Genomic DNA, 22,450 nt, shown 5'->3' with positions numbered 1-22,450 from the left:
ATAAACTCCAATGAACTCGAAATTCTGAAAAAACAAACGACCAATCAATTTTTTTAAACTTGTGTGAATAGGATTGACTCAAATTCATATGAAATTCGATTCGAGTTTTTTCACCCGAAAAAAAAAAAAGTCCACCAAACGACACCAAATTGATTGTAGGAGGTCCCCCATAGGCTAAAACACCAATTTGGCAGGTTTTAGATGGCGAATAGTTGAATTTGAATTCTTAAAGGGACAGTACATGATGAATTTCGAATTTTTTTTAAACTCGAATTGAATTTGGACAATTCTCTAGTCGATTTTACACTAAAATAAATTCAAAATTTGAATTTTCATATCAACCCTTGATAAATCTGCCCCTCAGTGTCAGCATTCCATTTTCCTTGAAATAGGTGTTAAGCACCCATAGAGAATGTCACTTCAGATTCCTGCTTTTTCTAGCTCCAGCTATACCCTTCAGTAGTTTCACATTTCACATTATTCATCATTTGCCCTTCACCATCTGATACATCATCTACAGTTGCAAGTTGCATGTTTCCCCTATGCTACCTGTTCACTGATTTATGACCCACTAATGTGATATGTTTTCATTTGAAATATAGTTTTATCTATCTGTTCTTACTTACTATCTTATCCATGCACTGTGTATCATTTACATATATTATTGCTTTTTATTATTTTATAGGTAAATATTGACAAATTCTAATCACAAGCAGATGCAAAAGCCCATTAATAACGTTGTTGAATTTGGGCCAATGGTAACATTAATGGGGTCATGTGATATAAGGTATAAAGGGCCAGATTTAATTCAGTGAGAAAAAGTTAACTCATGGGTTTTCATATGAAAACTCTTGTACTAGATTCAATTCGGGGAGAATTTTTTTTTCTAGTTTTTTCCCATAGACTTTTTCTGTTTTTCTGAATTACTACTCAAATTGAATGTCGTCCTTGAATTTTCACCTTTTTCTCGCTGAATTTAATCGGGCTCAAAGTTTGCTATACTTCTCCAGCCTTTAAATAGCAGACAATGGTGGTATCATTGTTTTTTAAACAGCTAAATAGATGGGCTTATCAAATCAGAAAATCAGATCTCATGGAACAACTCTGCAAACTTTACAGCCATTTTGGTTCCCATTGGAATCATGGTTCATTAAACATGTAAGGTTTAATTACTCTTAACAACCCCACTGGGCCACCCTTTCCACATTTAATAGACATAATGAATAAGATAATTTAGTAACTGACAGTTTGATTACAGTCATCAGGTAATGGGTATTTAATATCCTCTACATGCACAACAAAATTTAAGACTTTAACCCAACCTAAGTTTAAATCTCAACAGCGTGAAAATGGATACATTTTTATTACATTAAAATGACATTTATTTATACCTTATTATTTTCATGTAGTGTTTGATGTTGTATTGTAGTTTTTTTAGTGATGCACTGCCTCCATAATTGTGTGGTGAGGCCAAATACTGTCTCCTCCACAAAGGATTTTGCCTAAATACTGAAACTTTAAATTTGCATAGTTAAAATGTGTTCATCTCTGAACAAAAATGGTTGAATTCAATTGTTCATCACTTAAAAATGTCATGGCTTTTTGTATAATGACAGACTATGTAACTTGCAACGTTCAAGTATACTGTATATTCATTACATTCGGATGGTGTCGCAGCGTTCGTCCGACGTGACAAGCGTGCAGCGTTTGCATCCGACAGTCGTGTCGGACGTACACTCTGACACCATCCGACTTTTGTATTACTTAGCTTGTTTCCCGTCGCATCCTGTATCCAACGGAAACGCATCCAAGTGTAGTCCTACCCTTATACCTAAAACCTTATTTTTGATAAAAACCCGCTTATTGTAAAAAAAAAAAGCCAAAACCATTGATTGAAAAATCACTTTAGATCAATTTACCAAACAATCAACTGATTGCAGAAGCCGCAAGAGAATTCCAGAAATCACTTGTGGTTTCTGAGATCAATTGAGCGAAGCTTGAGATTTATCAAGGATCTAATTGAAAATTCGAATTTCGAGGTTATTTTAGTGTCTTTCAACTAGGGAATAGTCTAAATTCAATTTGTGTTTAAAAAAAAAATCAATATTCGAATTTTGAAATTTATCATGTACTGTCCATTTAAGAATTCAAATTTGACTACTGTATTTGCCATCTAAAACCTGCCAAATTGGTGTTTTAGCCTATGGGGGGGGGCTCCTACAATCAATTTGGAGTCGTTTTGTGGACTTTTTTGTGAAAAAAACCTGAATTGAATTCGATTCGAGTTTGCAGGTTGAACCTATTCACCGAATTGTAAAAAAATTAAAACTTTTTAATAAATTTCGATTGGCCATTTTTTTTTTGAATTTCGAGTTTATGGGAGTTTATGGGAGTTTTTAGAAATTTGTATATGCTGCTGTTGTAGGATCCAACAGACATGCATTTGTAATAATAATATCCAAACATATTTTCACTAAAGGCAAAACTATAAGAAAAAAATATCTTTGGTTTCAGATGTTTGGGAAAGAAAAATCCTGGCTACATGACCACACACTTATGCGGCTGATGTTATTCTGTAGTTTCACTTTCATTTGTACATTTGTACTGAGATTTCCTTTGTTATCTAATAGCTTACTAAAGTGTTCTTCATTTAGTAACACAGTAGCTTTGGAGTCTTTACTCCTCCCTAGGTGAGTGGCCTTGGAATATGCCCTTAGGAGCGAAACAAATTAACCTTACATTGGTGCCGTGTATAAGCTGGGTAGTAGCAGTGGAATTTGCCATGAAGATGTAAGTAATTACCATTCCTTCCATTATTGGAAATTCTCGTCAAGCTAGCTTTTGTATAAAGTAATGTAGTTAGCTCCGTTACGATAGGGATAAAGTCCCTATCTAACCTTGAATGAAATTCATGAGCTTTGTGCAAAGCAGGTATTTTGTTCATTTCTCAAAGACATATGTCTGGTTTCCTTTTTGTTGTGGTTGAATTGGCTTTCTCCTCAAAGCTATGGGTTATGCGGATCTGTAAACTCCCACACTTGGGTTGCTTGGACTGCTTGCTCTTCTTTATTTGTGTCAGTGAAATATATGGAATATTTCTTTACTGTACCCTTTATAAACTAATTATAAAAATAATTGTACAATTTGAATGCTGATATAGCATCATCATAGCAACCCTCAGCTGCAGTGTACTCACTTTAAACAGCTCCAAGAGCATATTGTTTATTTATACAGCACCACCAATGCATGCAATGCTTTGCAAGGTGTAAACACAGACAGGGGTATATTTAGGATAAGACAGTGAGAATAAATACTTGAGTGCTAGGAGTTTTGATTAGGGATGCACCGAATCCAGGATTTGGTTCGGGATTTTGCCAGGATTCTGCCTTTTTCAGCAGGATTCAGATTCAGCCGATTCCTTCTGCTCAGCCAAACTGAATCTGAATCCTAATTTGCATATGCAAATTAGGGACGGGAAGGGAAATTGCATGACTTTTTGTCACAAAACAAGGAAAGTAACATTTTTTCCCCTTCCCACCCCTAATTTGCATATGCAAATTAGGATTCGGTTCAGTATTTTGCGAAGGATTCGGGGGTTTGGCCGAATCCAAAATAGTGGATTCGGTGCTTCCCTAGTTTTAAAAAAGAGTTGGAATGAGGTCCCTGTCCTGAGCTTACAATTTAGAAGAGAAAACAGACATCGTTACAATGTGCTTGGTGCAAGAAATCCAATTTATTTTAATATATTTATTTACCATCTGTTATTTATTTGGTGCTGACAAATTTACTCTGTGCCATATGGAGATTGTTCAATATTTACATCATTGCCTAGCCTAGTGGAGCTTATAGTCGATCACATTCACACACTAAGGTTAGTTTCATTAAAAGCCACTTAAGCTCCCCGTATGTTTTTGGAGTCTTGGAGGCAACCGGAGTTGAATGCAGATCCGGAGAGAACAAATGCCTTTCAGATATTGCTCAGGTCAGACTTGAACTTAGGAAACCTGCTGCAAGGCAGAAGTCTTTCTTGCAGTGTTATAGCAACATTCAATATTCCTGTTTATCAGACTCTTAGAATAAAATCAGAAACAAGTGGTAAAAGTGAGTTAAAAATATAAATTAATATACATAGAACAACTGAAAAGCAAATACAGAAAAGTTTTAAAGGAGAAGGAAAGGTTAAAACTAAGTAAGCTTTATCAGAAAGGTCTATATAAATTAGGGATGTACCGAATCCAGGATTCGGTTTGGGAATCCTTTTGCCAGGCTGAACCAAATCCAAATCAGACTTCCTACTTTCATCTTAAACCTCCAGGGCTTGGGCTTGAGCATGCTCACTTTGTTCCTCTCCCTCCTCCCCTCCTTGCTATAATGTAAGACCAGAGCTATGAGTGAGCAGGGAGAGACTCAGGCAGGAAGTGATGTCACACCAAGCTAATATGGCAGCTGCTATCCTAAACAAACAGAGAAAGCTTCTAGAGCTGTTTACACAGGTATGAAATAACATTCTGCAGAAAAAAGTATAGTCTTATAGCTTGCACTATTGTGGCTAATCTATTGGCAATAAACAGTTTTCCTTTGTTTACTGTTTGTACTAATACTGTTTGAGAATATTTGCATTCGTGATTTGGAGCTGCCATATTTTTTGCATCAGCAATCACATTATATATATCTATATATATCTATCTATATATATATACATATATATATATATATATATATATATATATATATATATATATATATACACATATACACACATAACAACACCAGACCTAGAGCTTGTAAATTGATAGCACTGTAGCTGTTATTTTAGAAGCATGCTATATAGAGCTATATAGCTCCTACCTGTAGAAATAAATTTTCAGTTGCAATATTAATTCATGTGTACTCTTTATTATCCATTTGATTATCTTAGGAAATCATCTACTTGAGTGGGATACTACAGAAAAAGTTTACTCATTTCCCAATTTGACATTTTGTTTTTTTCTTTGTAGAATGTAGAAAATCCTACAGAAGGTGGAAATTTACCTCAGGTTACCAGTACTATGAAAGAGGATTCTTTAACTATAAAGCCCGGACCGGATCTTTATAAAATCATTGTGCCGTCACTCCGAGAAATTGAAACACAAGATACATTTCACAGGTTGTAACTGTATTCATTTACATATGAAGCGTCCAGCACAATGTCTGCTAACTAACTCAGCAGGGCTTCATCTTGCATTTTGTTTCCATCAAAATAAAATCAACTCTGTACCCCCATTTATATAAGGGAAATTATTGTTGAAACAATTAGAATGTCCTACATTTTAACCTTAACACCTGTACATTTTCCACCATCTCTGTTTCCAAAATTGCAAATAAAATAAAGATGCTTAGGGAGGAACTGCGACGTTTTGGAAGTACTTGTAAGAATTACTGGCGACTGGGGCTTCCCAGGTATTGCCACCAGGACCGCCATCAGAAATCACAGGGCCCCATACGACAAAATTTCCTGGGCCCCCTGGGCTGCGCCCACCGCAAGCCACACCTACAGGTCCGCCCTCCACCCCACAGGTCCGCCCCCCACCACACAGTAAAAAAACAAAAAAAATATTGGTGGCTAGGGTTCCCACATGTTAATGTGACGAAGTCAGCAGATCTCAGAAAGATGGGGGACCCGGCTAATCAAGTAAGTGTGGCGTGGCAGGGCCCACCTTACCCTCGGGGCCCCCTACAACTCTACCCCCTGTCCCCAGGGGCGTAACTATAGAGGAAGCAGACCCTGCGGCTGCAGGGGGCCCAGGAGGTATAGGGGCCCCACGAGGCCCTAATTCATATACAATTTCAATAAATATTGGAGAAACAAGTCAACCTCTAAATTTTTTGGGGGCCTGAAAAATAATTTGCTGTGGGGCCCAGTAATATCTAGTTACGCCACTGCCTGTCCCCCCTGATGGCTGTCCTGATTGCCACTACACTTTTGGTATCGTTATTACAAACTGTTGCCCAAGAAACCCTTCTTTTATTATATCACTGTCGTGCAACTGTTTGAATGTAGTGGGATGATAAATTCTTATAATGCATGCTCAAGAACCAGATGATAAATGATAAAGTCTGTACAGCCCTCAAGAGGTCTAGGGGTCATAAAAATCAGATCCATAGCCAACCAGGACCATCAGATGGATATTTGTTTTATTCACACATTTTACAGAAAGAAAACAGAAAGGCTAATATTCAAATATAATACAGGTATGCGATCCGTTATCCGGAAACCCGTTATAAAGAAAGCTCTGAATTACAGAGAGGCCGTCTCCCATGGACTCCATTTTACCCAAATTATCCACATTTTTTAAAACGATTTCCTTTTTCTCTGTAATAATAAAACAGTACCTTGTACTTAATCCTAACTAAGATATAATTATTGCTTATTGAATGCAAAACCAGCCTATTGGGTTTATTGAATATTTACAATATTTTCTACTAGACTTAAGGTATGAAGATCCAAACTACGGAGCATTCTGGATAACATGTACAATACCTGTACTGAATTTTTTCATGTAGCTTTATGATCATCAGTCTGTCTACTGTATATGCCCTAGACTCCACCCGACCCTCAGATTGAGTAAACTGGCATGTATGTGAATATACCACAGTTTAGTGCCAAAAGCTGAAAATCAAGATGGCTTATTATTGCTTCCCCATTGGCTTATGTAAGGGAGTCATCAGCCAACCAAGAACTTTTGGGGCATACAGTTATTGATAACTGCATGTTCTGCCCAGGTCTGAAAAACCAGCATCTAGTAATATGCCAAAGTAGCCATCTGGTAGAAGTGTGTGGCAGGTTATACTGCTTATATTGCTTATAAAGCCTGCAGTTACATACAATAATTTTATTGTGAATCTAGACCGAACTCTTTTCTATCTTTAAGACTTTCCTGTCCTTTTGCAGCAAGTTTCCTCAGTATAGCACATTCGTCTGCGACTGATGTTTTGTTAAACCTCACTGGATTTGTAACAAGCATAAGGAGGCTTGTGGCTCAACCTAACCTAAAAGCACCACCAAAGGTAAAGATAACCTCCAAAGCAAGATTTACTAATCTCGAGAAAAGATGATCGAAGACAGAGAATGGCTTTTTATCATGAACCATTTCCTCTTGATATTAGATTATATTGCACAAGTTATGTAGGAACCTTTGTAAACTGTCTCTTTAATGCATTTTTCTATTAAGGAACAGTAACACCAATAACTGAAAGTGTTTTAAAAGAATGATAATATAATGTAGTGTTGCCATGTACTGGTAAAACTGAGCAAAATGCTGAATGATTTTGAGTCAGCATAGTTGTCACCTTTCTATGTGAAGCACTGCGGAAGGAAAGTAAGCTGTACCTTGATAATCAGCTTTTTGACATGTAGTCTTTAAAAAGCCTATTCTTAGTTAACAGCTTTCAAAACATTTTTAAGTACTGCCTTTGGGGCATCGCAGAAAGATGGTTTATACTGATTCTTGTAGTCCCCAAGGAAGCACATTTCTCCCTCATTTCCTGTTCTCACACATACAATAAGAATTGTAGACTGCCACTTGTGAAACAAAAGAGATGATAAATGACAAAGTATGATTACATACAAAGCTGGCAGATTGGAATTCACTGCTAGCATTCCTTTAAAATCTATCAACCTAATAAAGCATAATATACCAAATGGCTTTGCGCTATATATATTTATATATATAACAGAAAGCTCCGAATTACGAAAAGGCTTTCTTCTATAGACTCCATTTTATCCTAATAATCTAAATTTTTAAAAATCATTTCCTTTTTCTCTGTAATAATAAAACAAAACCTTGTTACAGTAAGTACTATAGAGCTAGGGGCATGGTCACAAATGGCAATGTCATTTATTTTTATTCAACTTGGAAGTGGGAGCTTATGTTGATTTAGAAATATGTAGTTGATTCTAGTGTACAGGTTGTAGAGGTGTGAATACAGGTATCAAATCCCTAATCTGGAAACCCTTTATCCAGAAATTTTCGAAATACGAAAAGGCTGTCTCTCATAGACTCCATTACAATCTAATAAACCAAATCTTTAAAAAATATTACCTTTTTCTCTGTAATAATAAAACAGTACCTTGTACTTGATCCAAACTAAGATATAATTAAGCTTTAATGGAAGCAAAACCAGCCTATTGGGTTTATTTAATGTATACATGATTTTCTAGTAGACTTAAGGTATGAAGATCCAAATTACAGAAAGATCTATTATCCGGAAAACCCCAGGTCCCGAGCATTCTGGATAACAGATCCCATACCTGTAATTGGTATAGTCCCAATCTAAGGAATGCGTGATTAACCACAGATCTAATAGCCATATTAGCTCTTTGTGAGGGAGGGTTGTGCTTGGGCCTATTCCTGTCTATATGGTGATCAATATCCGTATTAAAATCTCCTACCACTAGTAGGTGTTTGGTATGTATATCTATTATGTACTGCAGAGTATGGTTGAACGATGCGTAGGAGAATTCGGGGCATATATGTTGCATATAACATATGTTTCAGTGTTGATCTGTCCTTTCACAATTAGAACTTGGCCTTCTGGCTCTTCAATTTTATTGTCATTGTCAATCAATGTTTTATGCATTAGTATGGCTATTCCATGGCTGTGCGATATATATGGAGCTGAGTAGCATGTACCTACCCAATCTTTGCAGAGCTTCTGATGCTCATCTGCTTTTAGATGTGTTTCTTGCAAGAGTTCTATGTGGGTATGTAAAAGTTTAAGATGATGAAGCATCTTATAACTTTTAATTGGATTGTTAATGCCCCCTACATTCCAGAACGTGACCCCTACTTCCTACTTCCTTCACCTCAAAATTAACATTCCAGATTGTCTTCTAACATCCAGGTTTGTTCTGCTGCCAACAAAGGTCCACTTAAGTGGTTGGTTGCTCCTGCTGTGTAGTAACAATTGGTTGTATTTCTGCATGTCTATTGATAACCACTTTGCAAGGTCAGTAGCTTGGGCATGATTGATAATTGCCAAATGGTGTACCTTTCAGTTCTGAAGGTTTTTTTCCCCTAAAGTAGTTCAAGTCTCCTGTGTTCGAGTCCAGTAAGAAGGACTGTCTCAAGGCAAATTATGGATATACTATATGACTGTCCAGACATTCCCCATATGCCTTGCTCTAGTGTAATGGTCTTTCTCCCAGTAGACAAGAGGATGGTGTGAAGTTTTAAGATTGAGTTTCCTTATTTGATGTTTGGGGAACGCTGAAAGTTTGTATAAAGTTCCTAGTCAGTTCAGGTTCTGTAAACCAATGTGTGGTCCTTTGGTGTAGTAGTTTTAGTTGTGTTGGGTAGAGCAGTGGAAATTCAATGCCTTGGTCATGTAACTTTTGCATAATGAGGAGAATTGTTACCTTTTTTGTGTGACCGTAGCAGAGAAATCTTGGCAGCAACTTGGAGCCCTCAAATTCCAATGTATCTATTCTTCTGTATGCAGACATGAGTTTGACTGTAGCTACATAGTTAAGGTCTCTCCGTTTCTGGGAGACCTTAAACATAGGTTGCTTCTTCTGTTCCTTTTTTCCAAGTCCTCAACACGTGTGTGAATCAGTATTATGTTAGATTTTCGCAAATGTTCTACTTGCTTTTGCAAAGTTTCCATTGGCAATTAGCAGTTCACTGTACGATGTTCAACTTCATCCAAATGTTCATTACGTTGTTTGATTTTGGTGAGAATTTCTTTAATACATGTATGTATTGAGTTAAATTCTTGCTCAAATGTAGGAGCTAGCAATTTTGCATTGGCAGTTTCTTGTGCTAATGTCTCTGGAGGAGTGGTCATTTCTGAGCTGTTTTTGCTTGGTGGAGCATTCTGTGGAGTTGATGAAAGAGTTGAAGCAGTTGAAGGCATTAGCACAGATAGAGCAGCCTTAGAGCGCAGCCAGACATATCTATGTAGTTATGGAGGTAGGGTACAGGACTTAAGTGTAATATACTGCCATGTTATAACTTACACCTTTGGCTGGGTCTCTCACTTTTTCTTCTTATGGCTGTTTGTTTCTGGTGCGCACAATTTCTTTGTGGTGTCTTTTGGAGAGACACCAGCAACTCTGCCTAACAGAATCCTGCAGGGAACTCCCCTCTCAGGGATTCTCTAGCAGTAGAAACTGGCCACAGGAGCCCAGGGCAGGGTCACAGGTGCCTTGGGGACAGAAGCCAGCAGTGAAGCCTATTTGGTAACACCTCTTTATGCAAATCAATAGGGACAGGAACTTCCCAGGTCGTTCAGGAGCCTTGGGGAGAAGTACCAAGGGCGGGGTGGCAAAACCACCCCAAATCTGGAGCAAAATAAGGGCATAGTCTTTAAGAAGAACAACAATATACTCAACAACAACAACAAATACACCAAAGTCAGCTACCCAGCCTCACAATTCCTTCTGGGAGACATCCCTCTTAAGAAATCAGCCAGCGATAGAAACCAAGCTAGGAAGCGCCGGGCAGGGTGCAAAATGAGACTGGTTCCTCCAACTGATGAGTCCCCTAAAGGGGTAATTACCTTGCACTCAGGATGAGGAACCTGCTGCGAGAGTTCATGGCTGCTCCAAAATGCCTTTGGATTAAAATCCAGCACCCAAATCCTTTAGATTCACATTTGGGGATGTTCCCCTTGTTGTCTCCAGGAATCTCTCCTCTCAAAAAGTCTTTCTGTGTAGGAACTGGCCACAGGAGCCCAAGGCAGAGTCCCAGATGCCTTGGGGGAGAGAAGCCAGCACTCCTTTATTGAAATCAACAGGGGGAGGAACTTCCCAGGGAAATCTTTCAGGTGCCTTGGGGAGAGACAACCCCAGGGCAGGGTTTCTATATGTGGGACCACCATATAATTGCACAGGTTCAAAGAGTAAATTAAGGAAAATTATTGGGAACCAACATATAATCATGGCAGTGTTCAGTGCCTTTGGGGAAAAACTTCTCTACCCAAACCACAAGCTAAGATAAAATGAATCCTTATTGGAAGCAAAATGCACCTGTTTTATTTATTTAATGTTTAGATGATTTTCTAGTAGACAAAGTATGAAGATCCGCATTACAGTGAGATCTGGAAAAGCCCAGGTCCCAAGCATTCTGGATAACAAACAGGTCAACAGGGATTATCTGTCCATAAATTGGACAAACAATCCTTAAGGTCCCCATAGACGCGACGATTCTTCTTGCCGAACGACCGATTTTAGGGAAGCCCGACCAATCCTTCGAAATTATCGTGCATTTAGTGGTATTCGAACGATCGTACATGTTACGATTTTTCGGCCGACATCTGTCGGAAAATTGATCGGCCAGGTCAAAAAATCTTTGTCGGTCCCAGTGCAATCTCTCTATGCTTGCAGGGCCAAGCAGGCAGCTCCCCTTTGTTTTCCTGGTAAATTGGTCTTTTTAGTTGATGGTAAATTCGTACGATCGTTCTGAGAAGATCGTGGTCTCACGATCAGGATCTGATCTTTTAAAAATCTCAACATCTATGGCCAGCTTTATATGGACAAACAATCCCTGTTTTGTTTAAAGGGTAAGGCATCAAGTACAAGGTACTGTTTTCTCATTACAGAGAAAAAGGAAATTATATTTTAAAATTTGAATTATTTGATCAATATGGAGTCTATGACCTTCCTGTAATTCAGAGCTTTCTGGATAATGGGCTACCGCATAATGGATTCCATATCTGTAAGTAAATGTAAATAGTCTCCTGAGAAGTTATAGTCTGTGTGCCAAATAAGCTATGATTCTACAGTATAAGTGAGTTATATTCCTTTATATTTCTATAAAATTTCCCTTTTAAAAACCCACAGTACCTGCTAGAATGCAAGCTCTTGTAGTTTCTCTGAAGACCTGGCCCTTACACTGCAGTGTTTCCAATCCATCGCAAGTCGTTAGCAGGGTTTTCGGTTTACAAGAAGAAAGGGTAGTCTGATTTTTGTTTTAACAATTATGAAAACATTGAAATTATTTCATATCAAACAAAACCAGCATCCTTCCCACAATATTTAGGCAATGCTTCCGAATAATAACAGTAGTAGTAGTCACCACATGATATATTTTAATTATGTCAAGACCAGGAAAGAGAAAGCAATTATGCTGGTGATATATATAAATATATATGCCAAGAATCCATTTTAATAATCAAAGTTTAGTCTAGGATAATGACTGGGTAATATACACTCACTGGGTTATCTTCCTCTGTATCCATCTCATCAAAATCTAAAGAGCCGAGCAATTAGGATGAAAAACTCTTTATATTATTAAGCTGGGCACATTGATTTCGGTCGTTTGAGTGCATGCTTGTTTTATTCACTGTGCAGAAAGCAACTTTGATTCCGGCTAATTAAGTTTGTTGGCTTTCTGTAGATGTCGTGCTATTAAGAGAGATATTGCTGGTATTTATATAGCGGTTTTTATTTCATCTAGTTAGAGTATAAATAATTTAAGAAACCCAGCTTGCACAATCATTTTTATGGCAGCTGAAACAAACCTAGAAGGAACATATTTGATAAAAAAAAGTTCACAGTAGGCATTTCTTTTGAGAGCTAAAAAGGAGAAGGCTAGATCAATAAACTTGAGATAACAACAGTATGTGGGAAAAAAATATTCAAAGCATGGGGTTTAACGGCAACTAAGCCAGGCTAGTCAGAGCAGGCTTTGAAATGTTTCATTATTTTCTGTTTCACCATACAGATGTCATAAACTCACGTGCAGATGACAAGAAAAAGGAAAACTTCACAGGAAAAAAAACATATTACAGGTAAATGGGGTTCTTGGATGAAAGTGTTCTCCAGGCTCATTGTACAGAGTGAAAAATGTTCAAGGATATTTGCTAAATTCTCTATAGGAACAGTAATCAGGATATTTAAGACAATAAATGTCAAATGCCACCTATGCATTGTGCTTTGTACCTGTCAGTTTGTTGAGGGCCATGCTTAAACATTTTAGCTGGTTTTGCCAGTAAGAATTAGGCTTAAAGGATAACCAAATATAAAAGGTATAGGCACAGTGAGTTATAATGACTCAACCAGTGGACTAATGTCAGCTACTGCTGTAGTATAATACAGTTGTATGAAAACATTTCCCAGTAGCCAATGCAATTTGATATTTTTAAGTTTGACAGACAGATTGTTATCAATATACATGTATGGGACCTTTATACAAAATGCTTGTAACCTGAGGCCTTTTGGATAATGGCTCTTTCTGTAATTTGGATCCCCAAACCTTAAGTCTGCTAAAAAATAATGTAAACATTAATTAACCCAATAGGATGCTTTTGCCTCTAAAAAAGATTAATTAAGTCGTAGCTGGGATCAAGTACAAGGTACACTATTATTATTACAGAGGAAAAAAGAAATAATTTTGAAAAATTTGAATTATTTGATTTAAATGGAGTCTATGGGACATGGCCTTCCTGTAAATAGGAGCTTTCTGGATAATGGATTTCCAGATAATGAATCCCGTACCTGTACTATATTCCTAAACTGAGAAGAAATACATCTTTTTTTGGGGTGGGCACAGAAAAAGGTGAAGACTTTGGGCCAGTATCAGTACTATCCATGATGATTTGGTTATTAATTCCTGTAAAAAATTCCTGTAAAAAAAAATCAGAATCAGAATAAATCAATGAAATTCAGATCTGTCCCCAAGGAACCGGTTTGGCGATCCATTCATTTGACCATCATGCAAAAAAGGTAAGTGGAAGTGGGTGAAAGCTTTCTCATCTGTTGATGCCTCTTGAATATACAGAGGTATTTGTATATCGGATTAACTATATTAACTGTACCATGGTCAGGTGGTGTATAAGGTTGGAATCAACCAAACCAAACCAAAATGTCAGTATTGCTTTATGTATGTCCAGATTCTAAAGGCTAAGGTAAGGGATGCTGGGGCTTTTAGTTTTGCAACAGTCAGATTGCCAAAAGAACCTTATACCTGCTGTTGGTAATTGTTATTAGGACAGACTAGTTACCAATACATTTACTATTGAGGCACATAATGTAATTGTAATTGTGTAGGTCCAAAGAATTTAGATCCTATAGTAGATCCTATATCTGTAATGGGGTATTAAAAAGGGGGAAAATAAGTGTTTTATAATATCTGCTAGAAGATTTTAAACAACTGAATCCCAGATTATTTTCTTGTGTGTATATAATACATAGCCAAAGTTTGTTGCTGATGCGTGAGATTTCTTCTTTTCAGTGCTCTTGTGGTAAGCCAGGAACAAATGTCATCATTGTTGGGCCTGTTGTTTTTGGCAGAGTTTGTTTAATGAAATCTAATCTCCAAGACGGCTAATGGCACAAGATGTGGTCTGCTTGGAGAACTGTAGCAGTCAAACTGCCCTTCCTTGCCTGCAGCCACTTTCTATTAATTTCAGCACATTGTCTTAACATGCCTACACACAGGACTATTTGGGGATACAGCTGGGACAATATACCTTGCCAGGCCATAGATTGCTTGAACAATAAAGAACTGATTTATTTATTACCTAGCATTCAGCATGTCATTGCCGATTGGATTATTTTAAATGGCTTAAAGTGGCCATAGACGCAAAGGTCCGCTCGTTTGGCAACATCGCCAAACGAGCGGATCTTTCCCCGATATGCCATTAACAAGCATGGCTATATCGGGGGTAATCTGATTGGTCGGCCGAATGATCCGATTACGATGTGCCATGGGCTCCGGCGGGATCCGTCGGGTCAAAATCATACCTGACCGATCAACAAAACGACCGATCTCCACCGGACGAAAGATGTCGGCACATGCCACACACGATCTGAAAATCGTACGAATCCTCGATTCGTATGATAGGATCTGTGTGTCTATGGCCACTTTTACTTTTGCTTGGTAATAATAAAATAAACCCAAGTTAATGAAAGAAAAATCCCTGTGTTTTTAGTTTATCGTAACAGTTTTTTTACAGATATGTAGATATTATAAAAATGTGCCTGAATACTTTCTTGTTATTTGCATATATAAAGAAAAACTTTTGTGTTTGGGGCTGAACAGAAGGGTTAGTAATAATAATCGTAAATAGGACACATATATTAAAAGTAATAGGACATGGGAAAGTAGAAGGACTATCAATGTTACTATATTACAAGCAAGCCACCACTAAAATTAGGAGTTGTACATTTCTTTATACAGTACATACATCTGCAGAAAATCTAATAAGATGCTGGTTTTTGGACAATAGTCAAAATTCTGAAAAATAACATGCTTGAGATGGTGGTTTCAATTTGCTAAACATTAATTGACAATGCCTTGGCTTTGCTGCTCAGTGATTTGCACCCTGCTGTGCTTTCGCTTTGGTTTCCTATACACAACTACAAAACAGCGAGGGCTGATACAGGGAAATAAGAGATTTTTTCAAAATTCATTATTTCATGGTAAAACAAGTGAGATGTTTGTATAAAGTTGCATAACAAAAATCTATGTGAGTCAATGTTTTTTTTTTTACAGTAGCTTACTGATAATATAAAGTGTGGCTTCATTTTATTATTCATTACTTTTATCACTTTATTCAAAATATTTAGAATCAGATCAGAAATCAGATACATTTTGGAAGGGCTGCACATTATATAATTGACCCATTCCCAATATCCATGCTACTAAAGGATATATTTACTTTATGTTGCTTAGGTTAAGGCCACACGAGGAGATTCGGGGAGATTTTGTCGCCTGGTGACTAATTGCCTCGTCTTTTGCGCGACTATCTCCCCGAACTGCTTCTGCGTTTTTCCGCATAGGCTAGAATGAAAAGTCGCCTGCGCTAATGTACACGCGGCGATGCGTTTTCAATAGTCGCCTGAAACTTTGGGCGACTATTGAAAACGCATCGCCGCGTGTGCATTAGCACAGTCGACTTTTCATTCTAGCCTATGCGGAAAATCTCCCTGAATCTCCTCGTGTGGCCTTACCCTTAAATGGTTTTACATCCTATAAATCTAAATTATATCAAATCAGAATTGTACAAATGAACTGAACCCCTCCTTCCAATTATTTCAAATGTCCATTAAGCTATACCCCTGAAGGGAGAATGCGTCTTTGGTAATTACCAAAATCCTTCTACATGCTACATAGGAGATAGCTTTGACCATAGTGTGTGTGAATGTGATAGGGACCTTACAGGGTAATGTAATGTACCCTGTACATATTTGACCACATACTTTACATTACAAAGCCAATAAATTCTGGAAAAGTAGGTTTACCCCAAGAAACCATATATTTTTTAAAATGTACACATTCTTCTGAATCTAAAATGGGTTACCATGTCTTTCTGCTCCTAAGTACTAAACATTAAAACTTTTCTGAACTTAGCGATTTCTATAAAAATGTATGAAAATTCTGAAAAATCACCTCAAAACTTTTCATTTTGTAAGTGTATGTCTCCCACATAGCATTAGGTACCAAGAAAAAAGATCCTAAATATGAATGTCAGGAGTCGCAATGCTTTCCCAAAATTTGACCTCAGCTTCCATTTCTAACATCTTGTCTCCCAGATAGAATTGGATACTAAGAGAAAGCATCCTAAATGATACACATTGTCCATAGGATTACCGAAGTATCTGGCATTTAGACACCCCAAAATAAATTCAGCACAAACAAATTGTCCCGGAAGTCACTTTAGCTACTGAATAATCTACACATTTTCTGCATTTGTTACAGGGTAAAAATGCAAAAAGAGAAAGTTTCCACAAAAAACATACATTTTCCAAACGTACACATTCCGAAAAATCCAAAATGGGTAACCATGTCCTTCTACTCCAAACTGCAAAGTTGCAACATTTTCCCAAAATTTTGATGAAATACCTGAAAATTGCCTCAAAGTTTCCATTTTTTAACATCTTATCTCCCACATAGTATTAGGTACCAATATAAAAACATCCTAAATATGAACACCAGAGGCCTACTGAACACTTTGATGCCCAACATGCATAGATATACCAAACTATGTGGCGCACAGAGGCACCCAAATGAAAACAGTGCATATGAATTTTCTCTGGCTGCTGCAATATATGCATCCAGTATGTGTATTATGTGCCATAACAGTAGGGAAAAAACTATATATATATTCCAAAAGTACACATTCTGATTAATCCAAAATGGGTAAATATGTCTTTGTACTGCAAACTATGAAACTGGAAAGCCATGCTGAATGTATTGTTTTAATGAAATTTCTGAAAATTGGCACAAAGCTTGAATTTTGGCACATTATACACTCCAGATTTCTTAACGTAACAGCATAAAACATCCTAAATATGAAAGCCAGGAGTCTACTGGACAATTTGATGGCCAATATGCATAGATAAAAAAACATCCTAAATATGAACACCAGAGGCCTGCCGAACACTTTAATGCCAAATATGTATAGATACACCAAACTGTGTGGCACACAAAGGCACCTAAATGCAGGGCCGGAACTAGGGGTAGGCAGAGTAGGCACGTGCCTAGGGCGCAAATCTGGGGGGGTGCCAGGCACGTACCTGCTCTGTCGCCTACCCCGTGTCCTGTTCATTCTCTCCCCGACAGTCGTTGTTATGTTTCGCGTAAATGCGCTTCTGCGCATGCGCGCTGGAGCCAAGTTTCGCGCATGTGTGCTGAAGCCAAGTTTTGCGCATTCGCAGTACTGAGCCGGCGCAATGGCACGACAGGTTGCCTAGGGCGCTTGGCTGGGTTGGCCCGGCTCTGCCTAAATGAAAACAGCGCATATGAATTTTCTTTGGCTGCTGCGATATAAGTATCCAGTATGTGTACCAGTATGTGTATTATGTGCCATAAGACCCCCTAACAGTAGAGAGACCCTAGATAGCCATATATTTTCTCAAACAACACATTCTGACGAATCCAAAATGGGTAAATAATATGGCTTTCTACTGCAAACTACGAAACTGTAAAGCCATTCTAAAAATATTAATTTTTATGAAATTTCCAAAAATTGGCACAAAGCTTTAATTTTGCCCCATTATACCAGTGGCATAACTACCAGGGGAGTAGGAGATGCAATTGCACCAGGGCCTGCACCCTCTCTGGCCCTCCGGATATTGCACAGTGGTAAGTAAAACGCGTACATTTTGCGTGTAGCAAGTCTAGCATGTCTAGAGGGGCCGGGGGGCCCGGGTGCACATTCTACGTTACTGCATTATACACTCCACATTTCATAATGTACCAGCATAAAAAACCCTTATATGAACACTAAGGGACACATTTACTTAGGGTCGAATATCGAGGGTTAATTAACCCTTGATATTCGACCATCAAAGTAAAATCCTTCAACTGCGAATATCGAAGTAGAAGGATTTACCGCATTTCCTTCGTTCGAACGATTAAATCCGTCGATCGAACGATATTCCTTCGATCAAAAAAAGCTAGGAAAGCCTATGGGGACCTTTCCCATAGGCTAACATTGATGCTCGGTAGGTTTTAAAGAGACAGTACTTAGACTATCGAATGGTCGAATAGTCGAACTATTTTTAGTCGAAGGTCGAAGTAGCCAATTGGATGGTCGAAGTAGCCAAAAAAATACTTCGAAATTCAAAGTATTTTTTATTCTATTCCTTCACTCGAGCTAAGTAAATGTGCCCCTAGTAGTCTGCTAAACAGTTTGATGCCCAGTATGCATAGATTTACCTAACTATGTGGCATACAGAAGCACCCAAATAAAAACAGCGCATATGAATTTTCGCAACCGACACTTTGGCTGCTGCAATATGTGTATTATGTGCCATAAGACCCCCATACAGTAGGGAGAGCCTAGACCATATATTTTTGGAAAAAGCACATCCTGACAAATCTAAAATGGGTAAATATTCCTTTCTACTGCAAACTATGAAACTGCAAAGCCATGCTAAACATAGTGTTTTTTATGAAATTTCAAAAAATTGTCACAAAGCTTGTATTTTTCCCCATATATGCTTCATAATTTGTAACGTACCAGCATAAAACATCCTAAATAAGCACAGGAGGGGTCCTCTGAACAGTTTGATGCCCAATATACATAGATTTACCAAACTATGTGGCATACAGAGACCCCCCAAATGGATATACAACAGGCAAAATTTCCATGGGCAAAAAAACAATGCAGAATGCAATAAAATCACTCAATCGCTAAAATTCAATAAAACCACTAAAATCAATGCTTCGTCGACTCCCCCCTAGTGCACGGAAAAAAACGTGAGCGCAAATGCGCAGGAGAGCCTCCCCACTAGTGCGCGCAAATGTCTGTGAGCGTCCATACACAGGAGAGCTCATTTATGTTCAGGTGGCGGCAGCAACACTGTAATAGCTGCCAAGCTGGGGGAAACAACAGCCCGAACTAGGGGAAGGCAGGAGAAGAGGTACGTACCTGGCGCCACTTTACTTTTGCGCCCTAGGCACGTGTCTCTTCTGCCCACCCCTAGCTCCCGCCCTGTGTGTACACTTGGCAAAATTTGTGTTGTATGCATGTGCATGTGTGCAAATATGTGGTGTGAATGTGTGAAAGCCTGATTATAGACTGATTACAGACCTCATGAATGTATTGCAAAGTGTTCAACAAACTTCGCAATTGCAAAGCATTTTTTGCAACAAAATATCTACAACAAAACTCCAAAGAGCTAAACCTTTGCTTAGCGATAAAGCACAATGTAATATTTGCCAACGAATAATTTTATAATGTGAATAGTGCTAAACATTCACAAAAACGCCATTTAAAATAACACTTGTGATTTTTATTACATTCCCCCTTAAGTATTTGTTTATTTAAGGACTTTGCCAATGGGTACCAAAATAGCTCTGTAGGAAGAGCTGTCCTGTAATAAACATGCTAAATAATTTAGCTGTTTTTTTTCAGGCCAGCCAGGAGTTGTGCTACAGAGTGCAAATATCGGTGTTCAAAGCAGTTCACAGGCCGAGGAGGAAAATGATGAGGATGAAATCAGTAATATATCAAAGATTGACATTCCTGGTAAGTAACTTTGGTACAATTATGGTGTGGTATGGTACCATTGTAAGTGACTTTGAAAGTGACAACTCATTATCCAATTCAGTTGAATAAAATTAGTGATGCACTGAATCCAGGTTTCCGTTTGGGATTCGGCCAAGATTGGTCTTTTTCAGCAGAATTCCGATTTAGCCAAATCCAAGTGCCAAACCAAATCCGAATTCAAAAAAATGACGTGACTTTTCGTTACACAAACAAGGAAGTCACAATTTTTTTACCATGCACTCCCCATCATTTCCCTAATTTACGGTACATAAGCAAATAAAGGGTTCAGATTCAGTTCGGTATTACACCAAATCTTTGACAAAGTATTAGGGATTTGGCCAAATCCTAAAAACTATTTTAGGATTCAGTGCATCACTAAATAAAATAGGAGAAAATTATCTCCTGCTGGTGTGTGATGCTGGGATTTGTTTCTTACCAAAATCCAGCAGACTGTATTGGGTATGTTTCGTTTATGTGTACTTCAGGTCATGTAATATACTTAAAAGAGGGCTTCATAACATAGACTATTTTGAGCATTATTGGTTAGAAACAGTACAGAAACATAGTTTTATAACTTGTGTGAGCACCTGGCAGGTTGGACATGTTACAGACAATTTAATCTTATTCTAACGTTTGTTTTTGTGTGATTAAGCACAAACAATGAAAAACTTTGCCCAAGTCTCCCACAGCAACAAGTCAGATGTTTGCTTCCATGATTCTTACCTAAGTTTTAGTCTAAACAAAATGAAACTGCGGATTGGTTGCTATGGGATATAGCCTATGGAAATTATGCCTAATTGTGTATATAACCTTCTTCAAGGATACCTAAACCCCCCTTCTAAAGAGATTCCCCATCTACTAGCCCTCATTTGCCCCCTCTTCCTTCCCGCATAGTCAGTTATTTCAAAAAGTTATTCTGAATGTCGCACAGACCTCTTCATGCAGAGTAGCGCATCGCTGATCACGGCGGCATCTTCGGATATGTTCGCTAAATGACCACTGACACTAAACTTTGTTCGCGCCTGCGCAATTGGAGGTGTTTGGTATTCATGCCTACTGTTATGTTTTGGTAGCCGAGGATGAGTAGAGTATAACAGTGCTTTATTAGCAGGTTCATGCAGCCCTTACACTTCAACAGTAGCTTCAACTCTAATACTTTTAAGCAGTATAGAAAGTACTATGTACACAGTATAACTCTTGTGCACAGTGCCACCTACAGGCCTTTGTATAAACACCCAACCTACTGTGCATGTACTGGAGAGCTCTGTAAATAGCCAAAGGAACAAAGACAATCTGAAGATACAGAATATGGCTCCTGTGAGCTCCACTGCGCTACTCTGCATTGGAGAGGTCTGCACGACAGTATAAGAGGTCTGTACGACTGTGGACTATACGGGGAGGAAGTGGGGGGGGTGAATGGGGACTGTCTTTAGGTGGGGGGTTTAGTTCTCCTTTAAACTGCAGATCTACTCTGTAATCATAAGCAGCACTAGACTCATTTGTTTTTCCTGCACAATCAATAATTTAAGTTCTATAGTTCTTTATGGAATTTCTGCAATAAGTTTGTGTGCTTCATGTGCATCAGTTCTATCCATGGACCATATTTACTTACATGCAAATTTTTGCTTCGAAAGGCTCCGTCAGGCGTTATTTCGTGACGATTACACGTATTTATCAAAATGTGAAATTTCGTCTCGGTAGATGAACGCTGGATTACTTTCGGCAGAGATAATTCATCAGTGTGAACGTTTCTTAACAAATTTTCTCTACCGTTACTTTCATCCTAGCGAAACTTTGTTAACATACTTACATCAATTTAAATATCGTGGGTATTTACATATGTATGTATTTATTAGTGATGTTGGTGAAATTGCTGGAAGTGGTCACTTATTAAAATTGTCCAAGGAAGCCAAAAAGAATAATAGAAAACCTCTATTGTCCTAGACATGAGCCTACCCTAAAACAAATGTGGCATGCTCTTCAATGGTTAAAAAAGTTTAAATAACATATCGTTAACAGTTACAACAAAAAAAAACACCAGTGTTTTTTATGACTTTTTTGAAGAACGGGATATGATGTCAATGACAAAATAATGTTGAGGATGAAGTTTCATCTTGTCAATTCACCAGGCGAAATAGACTTTGGTGTAGCAGGTAACGTATTGAAAAGTTTACACTTTAATAAATTTGCAGATTAACTGTAATAAAAGTACCTGTGCGGCGGAGTCGCCCGCCGCGCCATCAGCGGGGACGCCCGGTGCATGGTTCTTAAAGCGCCGGCTCCATGTTGTTCTAGGGCGCGCGCGTCGAGCCTGCGCAACTCTTAAAGGCGTGGCGTGGTTGCGCCAGCACGTTTTGGTGCGAATTTTGAATGCTATTTAATGGCCATTCATTGTACAGCTCTTTGCCCGTGATAGAACTGTGTTCTGTGGTTCCTGTGCCTTGTGCCATTTCCAGTTATTCTGATCCTG

The 22,450-nt window shown here is 38.2% G+C and overlaps 1 pseudogene; it reads left to right on the top strand.

The window, feature by feature from the left end:
• Nucleotides 1–22,450, top strand: part of LOC108716106 — a 51,635-nt pseudogene that overhangs the window by 24,632 nt on the left and 4,553 nt on the right.

This window comes from Xenopus laevis, chromosome 5L (assembly GCF_017654675.1).
Source record: "Xenopus laevis strain J_2021 chromosome 5L, Xenopus_laevis_v10.1, whole genome shotgun sequence".
NCBI lineage: Eukaryota > Metazoa > Chordata > Amphibia > Anura > Pipidae > Xenopus > Xenopus laevis.
This window is presented reverse-complemented; position numbering and strand designations above follow the sequence as displayed.